The sequence below is a fragment of the Tachypleus tridentatus genome, chromosome 3, assembly GCF_004210375.1.
Source record: "Tachypleus tridentatus isolate NWPU-2018 chromosome 3, ASM421037v1, whole genome shotgun sequence".
Taxonomy (NCBI): Eukaryota; Metazoa; Arthropoda; class Merostomata; order Xiphosura; family Limulidae; genus Tachypleus; species Tachypleus tridentatus.
Genome location: NC_134827.1, coordinates 38,546,147 through 38,565,899, shown reverse-complemented (window position 1 = coordinate 38,565,899; position 19,753 = coordinate 38,546,147). Strand labels below are relative to the sequence as shown.

General features: G+C 34.9%; 1 pseudogene across 1 annotated transcript in view; it reads left to right on the top strand.

Moving 5' to 3' along the window:
• The window catches only part of LOC143246714 (cell adhesion molecule Dscam1-like), a 116,627-nt pseudogene that overhangs the window by 60,665 nt on the left and 36,209 nt on the right, over positions 1–19,753 (top strand). Inside the window, exons 3-7 of the transcript XR_013026105.1 lie at positions 8,111–8,272; positions 12,676–12,825; positions 15,353–15,470; positions 17,497–17,681; positions 18,242–18,516. The product of XR_013026105.1 is annotated as a cell adhesion molecule Dscam1-like (transcript). The remainder of the gene's footprint in view (positions 1–8,110; positions 8,273–12,675; positions 12,826–15,352; positions 15,471–17,496; positions 17,682–18,241; positions 18,517–19,753) is intronic.

The window sequence follows — 19,753 nt, the reverse complement described above, 5'->3', positions numbered from 1 at the left end:
AGAACTACATATCCATGTAACAGTGATAACGTAAACTATGGTTACAGATTAAAGAACTACATATCCATGTAACAGTGATAACGTAAACTATGGTTACAGATTAAAGAACTACGTATCCATGTAACAGTGATAACGTAAACTATGGTTACAGATTAAAGAACTACATATCCATGTAACAGTGATAACGTAAACTATGGTTACAGATTAAAGAACTACATATCCATGTAACAGTGATAACGTAAACTATGGTTACAGATTAAAGAACTACATATCCATGTAACAGTGATAACGTAAACTATGGTTACAGATTAAAGAACTACATATCCATGTAACAGTGATAACGTAAACTATGGTTACAGATTAAAGAACTACATATCCATGTAACAGTGATAACGTAAACTATTAAAGAACTACATATCCATGTTACAGATTAAAGAACTACATATCCATGTAACAGTGATAACGTAAACTATGGTTACAGATTAAAGAACTACATATCCATGTAACAGTGATAACGTAAACTATGGTTACAGATTAAAGAACTACATATCCATGTAACAGTGATAACGTAAGCTATGGTTACAGATTAAAGAACTACATATCCATGTAACAGTGATAACGTAAACTATGGTTACAGATTAAAGAACTACATATCCATGTAACAGTGATAACGTAAACTATGGTTACAGATTAAAGAACTACATATCCATGTAACAGTGATAACGTAAACTATGGTTACAGATTAAAGAACTACATATCCATGTAACAGTGATAACGTAAACTATGGTTACAGATTAAAGAACTACATATCCATGTAACAGTGATAACGTAAACTATGGTTACAGATTAAAGAACTACATATCCATGTAACAGTGATAACGTAAACTATGGTTACAGATTAAAGAACTACATATCCATGTAACAGTGATAACGTAAACTATGGTTACAGATTAAAGAACTACATATCCATGTAACAGTGATAACGTAAACTATGGTTACAGATTAAAGAACTACATATCCATGTAACAGTGATAACGTAAACTATGGTTACAGATTAAAGAACTACATATCCATGTAACAGTGATAACGTAAACTATGGTTACAGATTAAAGAACTACATATCCATGTAACAGTGATAACGTAAACTATGGTTACAGATTAAAGAACTACATATCCATGTAACAGTGATAACGTAAACTATGGTTACAGATTAAAGAACTACATATCCATGTAACAGTGATAACGTAAACTATGGTTACAGATTAAAGAACTACATATCCATGTAACAGTGATAACGTAAACTATGGTTACAGATTAAAGAACTACATATCCATGTAACAGTGATAACGTAAACTATGGTTACAGATTAAAGAACTACATATCCATGTAACAGTGATAACGTAAACTATGGTTACAGATTAAAGAACTACATATCCATGTAACAGTGATAACGTAAACTATGGTTACAGATTAAAGAACTACATATCCATGTAACAGTGATAACGTAAACTATGGTTACAGATTAAAGAACTACATATCCATGTAACAGTGATAACGTAAACTATGGTTACAGATTAAAGAACTACATATCCATGTAACAGTGATAACGTAAACTATGGTTACAGATTAAAGAACTACATATCCATGTAACAGTGATAACGTAAACTATGGTTACAGATTAAAGAACTACATATCCATGTAACAGTGATAACGTAAACTATGGTTACAGATTAAAGAACTACATATCCATGTAACAGTGATAACGTAAACTATGGTTACAGATTAAAGAACTACATATCCATGTAACAGTGATAACGTAAACTATGGTTACAGATTAAAGAACTACATATCCATGTAACAGTGATAACGTAAACTATGGTTACAGATTAAAGAACTACATATCCATGTAACAGTGATAACGTAAACTATGGTTACAGATTAAAGAACTACATATCCATGTAACAGTGATAACGTAAACTATGGTTACAGATTAAAGAACTACATATCCATGTAACAGTGATAACGTAAACTATGGTTACAGATTAAAGAACTACATATCCATGTAACAGTGATAACGTAAACTATGGTTACAGATTAAAGAACTACATATCCATGTAACAGTGATAACGTAAACTATGGTTACAGATTAAAGAACTACATATCCATGTAACAGTGATAACGTAAACTATGGTTACAGATTAAAGAACTACATATCCATGTAACAGTGATAACGTAAACTATGGTTACAGATTAAAGAACTACATATCCATGTAACAGTGATAACGTAAACTATGGTTACAGATTAAAGAACTACATATCCATGTAACAGTGATAACGTAAAGATTAAAGAACTATATCCATGTTACAGATTAAAGAACTACATATCCATGTAACAGTGATAACGTAAACTATGGTTACAGATTAAAGAACTACATATCCATGTAACAGTGATAACGTAAACTATGGTTACAGATTAAAGAACTACATATCCATGTAACAGTGATAACGTAAACTATGGTTACAGATTAAAGAACTACATATCCATGTAACAGTGATAACGTAAGCTATGGTTACAGATTAAAGAACTACATATCCATGTAACAGTGATAACGTAAACTATGGTTACAGATTAAAGAACTACATATCCATGTAACAGTGATAACGTAAACTATTTACAGATTAAAGAACTACATATCCATGTAACAGTGATAACGTAAACTATGGTTACAGATTAAAGAACTACATATCCATGTAACAGTGATAACGTAAACTATGGTTACAGATTAAAGAACTACATATCCATGTAACAGTGATAACGTAAACTATGGTTACAGATTAAAGAACTACATATCCATGTAACAGTGATAACGTAAACTATGGTTACAGATTAAAGAACTACATATCCATGTAACAGTGATAACGTAAACTATGGTTACAGATTAAAGAACTACATATCCATGTAACAGTGATAACGTAAACTATGGTTACAGATTAAAGAACTACATATCCATGTAACAGTGATAACGTAAACTATGGTTACAGATTAAAGAACTACATATCCATGTAACAGTGATAACGTAAACTATGGTTACAGATTAAAGAACTACATATCCATGTAACAGTGATAACGTAAACTATGGTTACAGATTAAAGAACTACATATCCATGTAACAGTGATAACGTAAACTATGGTTACAGATTAAAGAACTACATATCCATGTAACAGTGATAACGTAAACTATGGTTACAGATTAAAGAACTACATATCCATGTAACAGTGATAACGTAAACTATGGTTACAGATTAAAGAACTACATATCCATGTAACAGTGATAACGTAAACTATGGTTACAGATTAAAGAACTACATATCCATGTAACAGTGATAACGTAAACTATGGTTACAGATTAAAGAACTACATATCCATGTAACAGTGATAACGTAAACTATGGTTACAGATTAAAGAACTACATATCCATGTAACAGTGATAACGTAAACTATGGTTACAGATTAAAGAACTACATATCCATGTAACAGTGATAACGTAAACTATGGTTACAGATTAAAGAACTACATATCCATGTAACAGTGATAACGTAAACTATGGTTACAGATTAAAGAACTACATATCCATGTAACAGTGATAACGTAAACTATGGTTACAGATTAAAGAACTACATATCCATGTAACAGTGATAACGTAAACTATGGTTACAGATTAAAGAACTACATATCCATGTAACAGTGATAACGTAAACTATGGTTACAGATTAAAGAACTACATATCCATGTAACAGTGATAACGTAAAGAACTATGGTTACAGATTAAAGAACTACATATCCATGTAACAGTGATAACGTAAACTATGGTTACAGATTAAAGAACTACATATCCATGTAACAGTGATAACGTAAACTATGGTTACAGATTAAAGAACTACATTATCCATGTAACAGTGATAACGTAAACTATGGTTACAGATTAAAGAACTACATATCCATGTAACAGTGATAACGTAAACTATGGTTACAGATTAAAGAACTACATATCCATGTAACAGTGATAACGTAAACTATGGTTACAGATTAAAGAACTACATATCCATGTAACAGTGATAACGTGAACTGTGGTTACAGATTAAAGAACTACATATCCATGTAACAGTGATAACGTAAACTATGGTTACAGATTAAAGAACTACATATCCATGTAACAGTGATAACGTAAACTGTGGTTACAGATTAAAGAACTACATATCCATGTAACAGTGATAACGTAAACTATGGTTACAGATTAAAGAACTACATATCCATGTAACAGTGATAACGTAAACTGTGGTTACAGATTAAAGAACTACATATCCATGTAACAGTGATAACGTAAACTATGGTTACAGATTAAAGAACTACATATCCATGTAACAGTGATAACGTAAACTATGGTTACAGATTAAAGAACTACATATCCATGTAACAGTGATAACGTAAACTATGGTTACAGATTAAAGAACTACATATCCATGTAACAGTGATAACGTAAACTATGGTTACAGATTAAAGAACTACATATCCATGTAACAGTGATAACGTAAACTATTGTTACAGATTAAAGAACTACGTGTCCATGTAACAGTGATAACGTAAACTATGGTTACAGATTAAAGAACTACATATCCATGTAACAGTGATAACGTGAACTGTGGTTACAGATTAAAGAACTACATATCCATGTAACAGTGATAACGTAAACTATGGTTACAGATTAAAGAACTACGTATCCATGTAACAGTGATAACGTAAGCTATTGTTACAAATTAAAGAACTACATATCCATGTAACAGTGATAACGTAAACTATGGTTATACAGATTAAACAACTACATATCCATGTAACAGTGATAACGTAAGCTATGGTTACAGATTAAAGAACTACATATCCATGTAACAGTGATAACGTAAACTATGGTTACAGATTAAAGAACTACATATCCATGTAACAGTGATAACGTGAACTGTGGTTACAGATTAAAGAACTACATATCCATGTAACAGTGATAACGTAAACTATGGTTACAGATTAAAGAACTACATATCCATGTAACAGTGATAACGTAAACTGTGGTTACAGATTAAAGAACTACATATCCATGTAACAGTGATAACGTAAACTATGGTTACAGATTAAAGAACTACATATCCATGTAACAGTGATAACGTAAACTATGGTTACAGATTAAAGAACTACATATCCATGTAACAGTGATAACGTAAACTATGGTTACAGATTAAAGAACTACATATCCATGTAACAGTGATAACGTAAACTATGGTTACAGATTAAAGAACTACATATCCATGTAACAGTGATAACGTAAACTATGGTTACAGATTAAAGAACTACATATCCATGTAACAGTGATAACGTAAACTATGGTTACAGATTAAAGAACTACATATCCATGTAACAGTGATAACGTGAACTGTGGTTACAGATTAAAGAACTACATATCCATGTAACAGTGATAACGTAAACTGTGGTTACAGATTAAAGAACTACATATCCATGTAACAGTGATAACGTAAACTGTGGTTACAGATTAAAGAACTACATATCCATGTAACAGTGATAACGTAAACTATGGTTACAGATTAAAGAACTACGTATCCATGTAACAGTGATAACGTAAACTATGGTTACAGATTAAAGAACTACATATCCATGTAACAGTGATAACGTAAATTATGGTTACAGATTAAAGAACTACATATCCATGTAACAGTGATAACGTAAACTATGGTTACAGATTAAAGAACTACATATCCATGTAACAGTGATAACGTAAGCTATTGTTACAGATTAAAGAACTACATATCCATGTAACAGTGATAACGTAAGCTATGGTTACAGATTAAAGAACTACATATCCATGTAACAGTGATAACGTAAGCTATTGTTACAGATTAAAGAACTACATATCCATGTAACAGTGATAACGTAAACTATGGTTATACAGATTAAAGAACTACATATCCATGTAACAGTGATAACGTAAGCTATTGTTACAGATTAAAGAACTACATATCCATGTAACAGTGATAACGTAAACTATGGTTACAGATTAAAGAACTACATATCCATGTAACAGTGATAACGTGAACTGTGGTTACAGATTAAAGAACTACATATCCATGTAACAGTGATAACGTAAGCTATGGTTACAGATTAAAGAACTACATATCCATGTAACAGTGATAACGTAAACTGTGGTTACAGATTAAAGAACTACATATCCATGTAACAGTGATAACGTAAACTATGGTTACAGATTAAAGAACTACATATCCATGTAACAGTGATAACGTAAACTATGGTTACAGATTAAAGAACTACATATCCATGTAACAGTGATAACGTAAACTATGGTTACAGATTAAAGAACTACATATCCATGTAACAGTGATAACGTAAACTATGGTTACAGATTAAAGAACTACATATCCATGTAACAGTGATAACGTAAGCTATTGTTACAAATTAAAGAACTACATATCCATGTAACAGTGATAACGTAAACTATGGTTATACAGATTAAACAATTACATATCCATGTAACAATGATAACGTAAACTATGGTTACAGATTAAAGAACTACATATCCATGTAACAGTGATGACGTAAACTATGGTTACAGATTAAAGAACTACATATCCATGTAACAGTGATAACGTAAACTATGGTTACAGATTAAAGAATTACATATCCATGTAACAGTGATAACGTAAACTATGGTTACATATTAAAGAACTACATATCCATGTAACAATGATAACGTAAACTATGGTTACAGATTAAAGAACTACATATCCATGTAACAGTGATGACGTAAACTATGGTTACAGATTAAAGAACTACATATCCAGGTAACAGTGATAACGTAAACTATGGTTACAGATTAAAGAACTACATATCCATGTAACAGTAATAATGTAAACTATGGTTACAGATACATACAGATATATCGCGAAACCAGTAAGTTTGTTAATATATCGTGAAGCCAGCACGTTTGTTAATATATCGTGAAACTAGTCAGTTTGTTAACATACCGTGAAACTAGTCAGTTTGTTGATATATCGTGAAACTAGTCAGTTTGTTAATATATCGTGAAACTAGTCAGTTTGTTAATATATCGCGAAACTAGTCAGTTTGTTAATATATCGCGAAACTAGTCAGTTTGTTAACATACCTTGAAACTAGTCAGTTTGTTAATATATCGTGAAACTAGTCACTTTGTTAATGGATCGTGAAACTAGTCAGTTTGTTAATATATCGTGAAACTAGTCAGTTTGTTAATATATCGTGAAACTAGTCAGTTTGTTAATATATCGTGAAACTAGCCAGTTTGTTAATATATCGTGAAACTAGTCAGTTTGTTAATATATCGTGAAACTAGTCAGTTTGTTAATATATCGTGAAACTAGTCAGTTTGTTAATATATCGTGAAACTAGTCAGTTTGTTAATATATCGTGAAACTAGCAGTTTGTTAATATATCGTGAAACTAGTCAGTTTGTTAATATATCGTGAAACTAGTCAGTTTGTTAATATATCGTGAAACTAGTCGAGTTTGTTAATATATCGTGAAACTAGTCACTTTGTTAATATATCGTGAAACTAGTCAGTTTGTTAATATATCGTGAAACTAGTCAGTTTGTTAATATATCGTGAAACTAGCCAGTTTGTTAATATATCGTGAAACTAGTCAGTTTGTTAATATATCGTGAAACTAGCCAGTTTGTTAATATATCGTGAAACTAGTCAGTTTGTTAATATATCGTGAAACTAGTCAGTTTGTTAATATATCGTGAAACTAGTCAGTTTGTTAATATATCGTGAAACTAGTCAGTTTGTTAATATATCGTGAAACTAGTCAGTTTGTTAATATATCGTGAAACTAGCCAGTTTGTTAATATATCGTGAAACTAGTCAGTTTGTTAATATATCGTGAAACTAGTCAGTTTGTTAATATATCGTGAAACTAGTCAGTTTGTTAATATATCGTGAAACTAGTAAGTTTGTTAATATAGACTTATTACATGTACGTCTTTTCCAGTTGTTCAACAACACTACGAAGTCCAGGTTGTCAATGGATATTCAATCCAAGGAAACACCGCTGTTCTAAGGTGCAACATCCCTAGTTTTGTGAAGGAGTACGTCACTGTTACGTCATGGGAGAGAGGAGACGAGCTAAAAATTACATCCAATGGCGAAAGAGGTAGGTACACCAGTTATTGTACGTGTTGTAGAAGACGCATTGTTGTTAATCGTATAAGTTTTGTAAGTTAGTTATTTCGCACTGAAAACGACTTATAAATGAAAGTAAATATAGAGTGAAACAATAACGTTTAGTTTGTTATAAGTCAGCGTTGAAAATCTGGAGCACTCAAACAGGGTTTCTATACCAGCGACCTGTATTATGTAGCTTTATGTCAACAACAAAGACGTGAAATGTATTCCAGTCTTTTAATGGTCAAAATAATGTGTTTTGTTTGTTTTTAAGCATAAAGCAACACAATGAACTGACTATCTATGCACTGTCAACTAGGTTTAACGAGTCCCAATGATTCGCATTATAAGTTCTCCAACTTACTTCGGCGGGGAATACATTGTTTAAATGTTATAATATATTACTAGTCAGGGTAGGGAACGGATAGGTGCGTGCGTGTGCTTTCTTAGAGCAAAGTCACATCGGACTATCCGCTATGTCCACCGACGGACTAGACATGTGGGTATAATACACTAATTTGGTTTTACGAGGTTAACGGGACGGCGTGCGTGCTCAAGGAAGATGTTGATGTAGTTATGAATCTCTCAAGAACAACAAATGAATAGAAGAGTGGGTTGGTTATATATATGGGGCATAAGAACCTGAAGTAATCATAGGTCTGACAGACACAAATACAGTCTTGGTCAAAATGTTTGTGTATTTTGTAACAAGTAAAATCGCTATTACAAAGATGGAATACAAATACACTTAGTACTGTCAAAGTGAGAGATTATGTTATATTAAATATCTACACATGTAATGTTTATGGTTCTACAAACATCTTTAACGATTTATTAGAAGAGAAAAGAAATTTAACAGACATCTGTAGAAAGATGTGTAATAAAGATGTTCACCTATCGTAACAAAACTTTACCAAAATATATATAATAGCAAAATATAACAGCAAATTATTATGAATAGTGCCTGTAACCTTGTAACAGTTTATATTAAACATTCAGTACTTGGTTGGCCCTCCTTGTACTCTAATAATCTCCAAACGATGACGTGGCATGCTGTCGATGAGGCTGTTGATGTAATCTACTGCGATTTCATCTTAACGTGTAAGTGAAACGCGCTAAATCTCGCATACAGTAGCTGATTTAAGATCACGGTTAGCAATTTCCCTTCTCAATTCTATCCAATAGTTCTCAACGGGATTACAATCTGGACACTTTTTTGATACGTAAATCCTTGTAACGTCCTCCAGGTCAAGCTAACCCTGTACAATGCACAATATGTGGAAAGTGGCACTGACTTTTTGGATTACAGAGTTATTGCAAACCTTATCCCAGTTAGCTTAGCGTACGGTACAAATATCATCTCCATTTGATGCCTGTAAGAAAAGCTATTGATGTTTCCAGGATAACATGAAGATTTTTTTTCTACCATAATGAATAGCTGCCCAAACATGTACTGCACCATCTTCTGCAGGATCCCTGTGGGATAGACAGTCTCCCTTGTCTGTTCCCCAGGCAAATGACGAACACAAATTTTACTGTCAGCTTTAGTAAGCTAGAAACAGGAAAAGATGACATGCCACTATTATCTTAACTATAAGTTGACATGCAAATAACCCAGTGACGACGGTGAATCCTGGTTTGAAGACTGTCCTTCTTTCAAAATAATCTTGTTTTTTATAATCTTGTTCGTTGTTCTTCTAAATACTCTGGAATGGACGCTTTCATGCCAATGCTATCCTAAAGTGTTGCAAGACCTCTTTTGAACTTTCACGTGTTAACCTGATCAAAACACGGTCATCTCAAATAGCGGATTTTTTTTTGGCTCTACTTGTAGATCTTCCAGGAACAACGTTTCCTGTAGTCTGATGAAGTTTCGTGACTCTGGATACAATTCATTGGGGGTACTTTACTTGTCTGATAATGTGCGTTGGCTTCGTACCATTTTTGGGCAGTCGAACATTTTGACGGTCTAAAATTTCTGCCACGTGGCGATACATGGCTCTACAAAAAATACAACGAATCGTTTTGAGCAAAGCGTTGATCTCTTGTAAAAAGAATATTACATTAAAAACACATCTTTATATAAAACAGGTGTCTATGTGTGTTTTGACGAACAAAAGCTCAAAACGAATAACGTTTCGTACATGTTTGTCCAATCACACGCTACCTTCTCTGTTACCACTCAGACATTTATTCAATAACTACTCTGTGCTTGTAAACAATAACATTAATATACAACAATTTATAAATATTGTTCTATCAAGACTGTATGAACAGCTTTGTGGTGTAGCTGATAGTAAGCTGTAAGACACAGATGTAAGGAGCTTTATGCTATAACTGATAGTAAGCTGTAAGACACAGATGTAAGGACCTTTATGGTGTAGCTGATAGTAAGCTGTAAGACACAGATGTAAGGACCTTTATGGTATAACTGATAGTAAGCTGTAAGACACAGATGTAAGGAGCTTTATGCTATAACTGATAGTAAGCTGTAAGACACAGATGTAAGGACCTTTATGCTATAGCTGATAGTAAGCTGAAAAACACAAATATAAGCAACTTTATGGTATAGCTGATAGTAAGCTGAAAGACACAGATGTTACTGTCTCGTCATCACCTGAGTCTGAATGTGTTATTTGTAGCAGACACGTATGCTACTGTCTCGTCATCACCTTAGTCTGAATGTGTTATTTGTAGCAGACACGTATGTTACTGTCTCGTCATCACCTCAGTCTGAATGTGTTATTTGTAGCAGACACGTATGCTACTGTCTCGTCATCACCTTAGTCTGAATGTGTTATTTGTAGCAGACACGTATGCTACTGTCTCGTCATCACCTTAGTCTGAATGTGTTATTTGTAGCAGACACGTATGTTACTGTCTCGTCATCACCTCAGTCTGAATGTGTTATTTGTAGCAGACACGTATGCTACTGTCTCGTCATCACCTCAATCTGAATGTGTTATTTGTAGCAGACACGTATGCTACTGTCTCGTCATCACCTCAATCTGAATGTGTTATTTGTAGCAGACACGTATGTTACTGTCTCGTCATCACCTCAGTCTGAATGTGTTATTTGTAGCAGACACGTATGTTACTGTCTCGTCATCACCTCAGTCTGAATGTGTTATTTGTAGTAGACACGTATGTTACTGTCTCGTCATCACCTCAGTCTGAATGTGTTATTTGTAGTAGACACGTATGCTACTGTCTCGGCATCACCTCAGTCTGAATGTGTTATTTGTAGCCAGTCGGTCATGCACTAGTTTTTCAAGTCTGCTCTACACATCTTAATTTATATTTTCAGTACTTGAAGCCACAAGATTTCTTTGTAGCCTCGCGAGGGTTACAGAACAATTGTTTTATTTTGTTCAGTTATAGATATTAGGGCGAGAGTTTGTTTTTTTAAAATTCGCGCAAAGCTACACAAGAGCTATCTGCGCTAGCCGGTCCTAATTTATCAGTGTAAGGCTAGAGGGAAGGCAGCTAGTTATCACCACCTACCGCCAACTCTTAGGGTACTATTTTACCAACGAATAGTGGGATTGAACGTCATATTATAACTCCCCCACGGCTGAAAGGGCGAGCGTGTTTGGTGTGATGAGGATTCGAACCCGCCACCCTCGGATTACGAGTTGAGTACCTTAACCACCTGACCATGCCGAGGCCTGGGGTATACAGATATTGGTGCTAACTTTATGAGTTGGGTCTTAAAAAGACGTTTCATTGTTTTATCGATGTCTAATGACATATTGCGATATAAATACAGAGACTGAGGTGTATGTTACTTATCAAAATAGTATTTATTTATTTATATGCAGGCAAAACTTTCTGAAATGTCTACAGTTTCTTTATGGAAAATATATTAAGTAACTACACAAGCCTGCGAATTTCACATTACAAAAGTTGTTTTCGCTTTAATAACGGATCTTCCATAATTCAGCTAAGTATATGTAGAAAACATTATTTTTTATGTCGCGTAAGAATTTTTTTTTTTAATTTGGAATCAAAATAACCTCTTACTCAGATCAAAGTATTATTTCGTTTAGTATAATAAACTTTTTTATTATTATGTTTGTTAACAAAAACACAAACAAACTGAATTGAAACGAAGAGTTTTGATGTCAAACGAATACGTGCCCTAAATTTTATAGTGAAATCTGTCTTTTAGTCTCAAGACTACGTGTTGTGGTCTTTTATGCACTGCGTTGTGAAGTTTTGTGAAAAAATATGAACGTGATGGAGAAAAACCGATATTATTTTCAGATTCAGCGTACAGGAATTAGTGTAGAACAGGTAATCATTTCAGTACAATGAAATCGTCGCAGGCTTGTATTATTTATAGAGGACTGTATTTTCAGTAATGAGCTTTAGTGTTGTATATAACCACAGGAGGGCGCTACCTGATTTTCCCAAGCGGCGAACTCCATATTCAAGAAGCTAATTCTAAAGACGGTTTCAAGACGTACAGATGCATTACAAAGAACAGCATAACAGGAGAGGTCAAGACGAGCGAAACGGCGGGCAAGTTGGTAGTTTCAGGTATGACCCAAAAACGGTTTTCTATAAATCATAATAATTGTGCAACGTTCAAATTACCAGTAACCTGATCACATTATACTAAAACAAAGTCTACCATCTGTCCAGTTAAATAAGGCCCCTGAAAACCCTCTTGGGTCACGGAAATTAGTTGTTATATGGCCCCTTCCCTCTCTCTGGATACTCTTTTAAATGACTGAAAGAACCGTTATTACTTGTTATAAATGTTCCGTCCTCCTTTGTTACATTCAGGTCTCTACCCGACGGATAGCAGGTCCGTGGACAGAACCCTGACTTCTTGGTTGACATAAAGTGATAAAGCATGCATTCTATAAGGTTAAATAACTCGCATACCATCAAGTTAACTAACCTCTATTCTACCAAGTTAACTAGCCTATATCATATCAAGTTAACTAACTCACATACCATCAAGTTAACTAACCTCTATTCTAACAAGTTAACTAGCCTATATTATATCAGGTTAACTAGTCTGTATTTTATCAGGTTCACTCACCTATATTCTGCCAGATAAACTAGTCTACATTTTATCAGATTAACTAGCCTACATTCTGTCAGATTAACTAACTTACACACTGACAGAATAACTAGCCTACATTATATCAGGTTAACTAATTTACAAGCTGTCAAATTAACTAGCCTATATTCTGTCAGATTAACTAGTCTACATTATATCATATTAACTAGCCTAGATCGTATCAGATTAACTAGTCTACGTTCTATCAGGTTAACTAGTCTACACGCTGTCAGGCTATCAAGCCTGCATTATATCAGATTAACTAGTCTACATTGTGTCAAATTAACTAGCTTACACCCTTGTGCAAATTAATTGAAACAAGACGGAAAATTACGATTTTTTCAATTTTTTGCGTTTTAAATCCAAAAATTACTCACAAATTAATAAATGATATGACCGCCTTTATTTTTCAGAAGATCATTAATCCGCTTTGGCATCGAGTCCACGAGTTGACCGCAATCTTTACTAATTTTTGGATCGCGGTACCACACCTCAATTATGGCCTCAATTAGCTTATCTTTCGTAGTACAGTCTTTTCCCCGAAGTCTTTTTTTACAAATCGCTTAAAGATTTTCAGTAGGACTTAAGTCCGGAGAGTTTCCAGGGCAGTCCAGCACATTTATTCGCGTTGTAGTCATAAAATTCTTCACAAGTTTCGATGTGTGGCACGGAGCCAGATCTTGCTGAAAAATGCCAGATCCATCTGGAAACCTCTTTTTCAATTCTGGAACGACTCTTCTCTGTAAAACTTCGAGGTACTGTGGTCCTCGCATCATACCTTCTACGATATGTAAGCCTCCGACGCCATATTAGCTGAAAAAGCCCCAAAACATCTTCTTCAAGAGATGTCTTACGAACTGATTAATGTGAAATTCTCAAAGTTTCTCACCTGGAGATCTGCGAACATGCAGACTTCTTTGACCCTGTACGAAGAAATGAGTCTCGTCACTGAATAACACCTTCCTCCATTGTTTTTGCGTCCAGTTCTTGTATTTCAGACCCCATTGATCCCGTTTTTTCTTCATTGAGTTGGTAAGAAGTTGTTTTTTGACTGGTCTCCATGTCCTTCTAAGGCAATTTCGAGTGACGTAATATTCCTCAAAATTTCGTATTATATCCGAAAAATAGATCGACCATACTGCAAAACTCAGATAATGACGCCGTCTGTGTGAAAAAATAACTATTAAAGGAAATCAGTGGGTCCAGCGAGCCTACACCGGCAGCCATGTTGAAAATATTGTAAAATGACCATTTGTTTCAATTAATTTGCACAAGGGCGTATATTCTGTCAGAATAACTAGCCTGCATTCTATCAGATTAACCAGCTTATATATTCTCAGATTAACTAGCGAACATTCTGACAGGTAGACATGTTTTCTGTGAAAATATTTATTGACGTCACTTCAGTTGGGAATCACGTGACTGATTCCTTGGTTTAGAAAAATCCCGTGTTTGTAAAACAAATCCACTGAAATAACATGATTGGAACTCACTTGCTGTTTGTTTAGCCATTTTTTTCCCTTCATTTTATAAATTTTATTTTTAACAATATTAGACAAAGATCTGGCGAGATACTTCAATATTAGACAAAGATCTGGCGAGATACTTTCAATATTAGACAAAGTATCTGGCGAGATACTTTCAATATTAGACAAAGTATCTGGCGAGATACTTTCAACATCGGCAGTGAATTTTTTTACAGAGTGATTACGGCAGAGTGGACTCAGTAACATTATAAACACGTCACATCACACAGGATATGTGAACTTTAGAAGGTAACAGAAACCAGAGTTTCTTCCTATTGTAGAGACGGGTAACTCACGGTGTCGTTACGTTATAAAGAAACTTTGTTAAAAACACGTTAGAGATTGTTACATCTCGCCAAGAGGACTCTTTCATCTACCATTAACATATCGCTCGTTAACAGCTGTTTTATAATTAATCTTTGTGATTCGTTTCTTTACAAAAATAATTTTCTTCACTGTATTTTTCCAGATGACCACAGTAACAGGTCACCGAGAATCAACCACATTCAAACTCGAGTTGACACCAGAAGTGAAGAGGACATCATCCTTCCCTGTGCTGCACAAGGGTATCCACCCCCAACCTACACGTATGTATAGTTATTTATCAGTGGGATATCCACCCGCAACCTACACGTATGTAGTGTTATTTATCAGTGGGATATCCACCCTCAACCTACACGTATGTAGTGTTATTTATCAGTGGGATATCCACCCCCAACCTACACGTATGTAGTGTTATTTATTACAAAGATATCCTCCAACCTACAAGTACGTAGTTAGTTGTTATTAACCACTAAGATGTCCTCCTAGCTAGACCTGCGTAGTTAATTGTTATTAACCACTAAGATTTCTTTCTAGCTAGACCTGCGTAGTTAATTGTTATTAACCACTAAGATATCTTACAATCTACCCGTACGTAGTTAATTGTTATTAACCACTAATATCTCCTCCTAGCTAGACCTGCGTAGTTAGTTGTTATTAACCACTAAGATGTCCTCCTAGCTAGACCTGCGTAGTTAGTTGTTATTAACCACTAAGATGTCCTCCTAGCTAGACCTGCGTAGTTGGTTGTTATTAACCACTAAGATGTCCTCCTAGCTAGACCTGCGTAGTTAGTTGTTATTAACCACTAAGATGTCCTCCTAGCTAGACCTGCGTAGTTAGTTGTTATTAACCACTAAGATGTCCTCCTAGCTAGACCTGCGTAGTTAATTGTTATTAACCACTAATATGTCCTCCTAGCTAGACCTGCGTAGTTAGTTGTTATTAACCACTAAGATGTCCTCCTAGCTAGACCTGCGTAGTTAGTTGTTATTAACCACTAAGATATCCTCCTAGCTAGACCTGCGTAGTTAGTTGTTATTAACCACTAAGATGTCCTCCTAGCTAGACCTGCGTAGTTAATTGTTATTAACCACTAAGATGTCCTCCTAGCTAGACCTGCGTAGTTAGTTGTTATTAACCACTAAGATATCCTCTTAGCTAGACCTGCGTAGTTAGCTGTTATTAACCACTAAGATGTCCTCCTAGCTAGACCTGCGTAGTTAGTTGTTATTAACCACTAAGATATCCTCCTAGCTAGACCTGCGTAGTTAGTTGTTATTAACCACTAAGATGTCCTCCTAGCTAGACCTGCGTAGTTAGTTGTTATTAACCACTAAGATATCCTTTTAGCTAGACATGCGTAGTTAGTTGTTATTAACCACTAAGATATCCTCCTAGCTAAACCTGCTAAATTAGGGACGGCTAGCGCAAGTAGCCCTCGTGTAGCATTGCGCGAAATTCAAAAGAAACCAACCTTCGAATTTCATCGATACTTGTAGAGCGAAACGTTGAGTAATTTCGAAGTTTCGTTGTTGTTTTCATACTGTGGGAGGGTACTGAAATTTCTAAAATATGTCTTTGACAAGTTGAACTCATATTAAAAAATAAATAAAAATGTAACTCAAAACGTTTGTAAATTCACGTATCAGTTTTCGCGTTCTAGCAGTGGGCGTGTTTTAGATAGATTTCCTCAGAAATATTACAGTAAACATAAACTTATTTCGTTTCATTTTACGACTGTTTCATTTAATATATTCAAATAAAATGACTGAGTCATTTAAACGAAACGTTTATTTTATTACTAATTGTCAGAATAAAATGGGATTTTCGTTTTGTTCTCCATTTTTCATGGTATTTGATAGCCATTAATGAACGAACGAACATAATTAGGCTTACGTCCAATTAGAAGCACGTGCGTATGGAATCAGTCACGCTACACTCAATTCCTTTGTGCGGGTTGACTCGGTGCGAGTGATAGAAACTTAATTATGTATTGATTCGTACTCAGTATTATTACATGAATAAACATACTTACTCCCTTTTAAATGAGTACGGTTTAGCATGACTTGCATGACTTGGCGCGTGGAACTCTCGTCTTTAATTGTCGTACGTAATAATATTCGAGTAATCTTATATCCGACGTAAAGTTTGTTATCTGATTTCATTCTAATTCCAGAGACTAGTTCTTTTTCCGAAACGTCCAACTTGTAATTATCCAAACTTTATTCGTATGAAGTGTTATCATTTCGTCTCAATGAGGTCACAGTGAACGTCGATTTTTTTCTACAGGTGGTACCGATATACAACAGACTTTCATGCCATAATGACGCCCATTATATTTGGGGGGCGATTGGGGAAGATAGGTGGATCTTTACTTTTACGTAAGGCAACCGTAGAGGATTCTGGGAAGTATGTTTGTCTCGTGAACAACAGCAATGGACAGGAGAAAGCAGAAATTGATCTAACTGTAAGAGGTTTGTACGTCTTCTAGTTCCAGATGTAACGTCGAGATGGAGCCACAAAAATGTCCACCAATCAGAACTCGTTAAACGGTTTTTAAATGAATAAATTTGAAAACATTCATCAATAAAATATCCCATTTTTAGATTACAATATCTATGTATTTCTAATGCCAATTTTACGTATTAAAACTTTAGAACGGAAATAAACATACTACATCACCAATAGTCTATAAGTGTATTATTTATTTATGTGTACTTCACGTGGTTTTTAAATGTGCTTGAATGATATTTATAAATGTATTTTAAATAATATACACCATGGCTCGAGACGTGAATCTGTTGTTTCCTACTTCTATTATTTGTATTATGACTGTTTTGTGTGGCTCTTACTGTCTGAATATAACAGAAATATCTTTTGCTCCGAACTGTATATTAGATTCGTAACTACTGTTTTGTTTTTACCCTAAATCATGTGGTATTCAGAGTGGAGCTTTTCGTCAGTAAGGCTTTGACTAGATATCTGTTCCTTGTGATACGATAATTAAGGGTTTTCTTTTCTGTAAACCCATCAGAAACTCTCCATGTTCGTGTGGTCCCTGTAGTCCACACCGTTGACGTAAAAGCAAGTCTGTTGTGTTCCAGTGCAACATTTCTGGACGGCCAGTGAACTTCGTTACGTGGAAGAAGGACCATCAACAACTGTCACGTGCAAATAGCAGGGTGCACCTTGTGTCTCGAGATGTCCTGGAAGTGCGGCATGTACGACGAGAGGACAAAGGACTGTATCAGTGTATTGCATATAATGACAAGGACTGCGCACAAGGAGCGGCCGAGTTAAAACTTGGAGGTGATTATTTAGAACACTGAATTTGTTGTGACTGAAACATTAAGGGTTAGTTTGTTATTGTATGAGGTGTACCAGTGTGTTGAGTCTGATATTGTATGAGGTGTACCAGTGTGTTGTGTCTGTTATTGTATGAGGTATACCAGTGTGTTGTGTCTGTTATTGTATGAGGTGTACCAGTGTGTCGTGTCTGTTATTGTATGAGGTATACCAGTGTGTTGTGTCTGTTATTGTATGAGGTGTACCAGTGTGTTGTGTCTGATATTGTATGAGGTATACCAGTGTGTTGTGTCTGATATTGTATGAGGTATACCAGTGTGTTGTGTCTGATATTGTATGAGGTGTACCAGTGTGTTGTGTCTGTTATTGTATGAGGTATACCAGTGTGTTGTGTCTGATATTGTATGAGGTATACCAGTGTGTTGTGTCTGATATTGTATGAGGTATACCAGTGTGTTGTGTCTGTTATTGTATGAGGTGTACCAGTGTGTTGTGTCTGTTATTGTATGAGGTATACCAGTGTGTTGTGTCTGATATTGTATGAGGTATACCAGTGTGTTGTGTCTGATATTGTATGAGGTGTACCAGTGTGTTGTGTCTGTTAGTGTATGAGGTGTACCAGTGTGTTGTGTCTGATATTGTATGAGGTGTACCAGTGTGTTGTGTCTGATATTGTATGAGGTGTACCAGTGTGTTGTGTCTGTTATTGTATGAGGTGTACCAGTGTGTTGTGTCTGTTATTGTATGAGGTGTACCAGTGTGTTGTGTCTGATATTGTATGAGGTGTACCAGTGTGTTGTGTCTGTTAGTGTATGAGGTGTACCAGTGTGTTGTGTCTGTTAGGGTATGAGGTATACCAGTGTGTTGTGTCTGTTAGGGTATGAGGTATACCAGTGTGTTGTGTCTGTTATTGTATGAGGTATACCAGTGTGTTGTGTCTGATATTGTATGAGGTGTACCAGTGTGTTGTGTCTGTTAGTGTATGAGGTGTACCAGTGTGTTGTGTCTGTTATTGTATGAGGTGTACCAGTGTGTTGTGTCTGTTATTGTATGAGGTGTACTAGTGTGTTGTGTCTGTTATTGTATGAGGTGTACCAGTGTGTTGTGTCTGTTATTGTATGAGGTATACCAGTGTGTTGTATCTGATATTGTACCAGGTTTATCAGTCTGTTGTGTCTGATACTTCTGGTACAATGTCATTAATAACGGTTTAAGAATTTGGATTTACGTTCCCATTCTG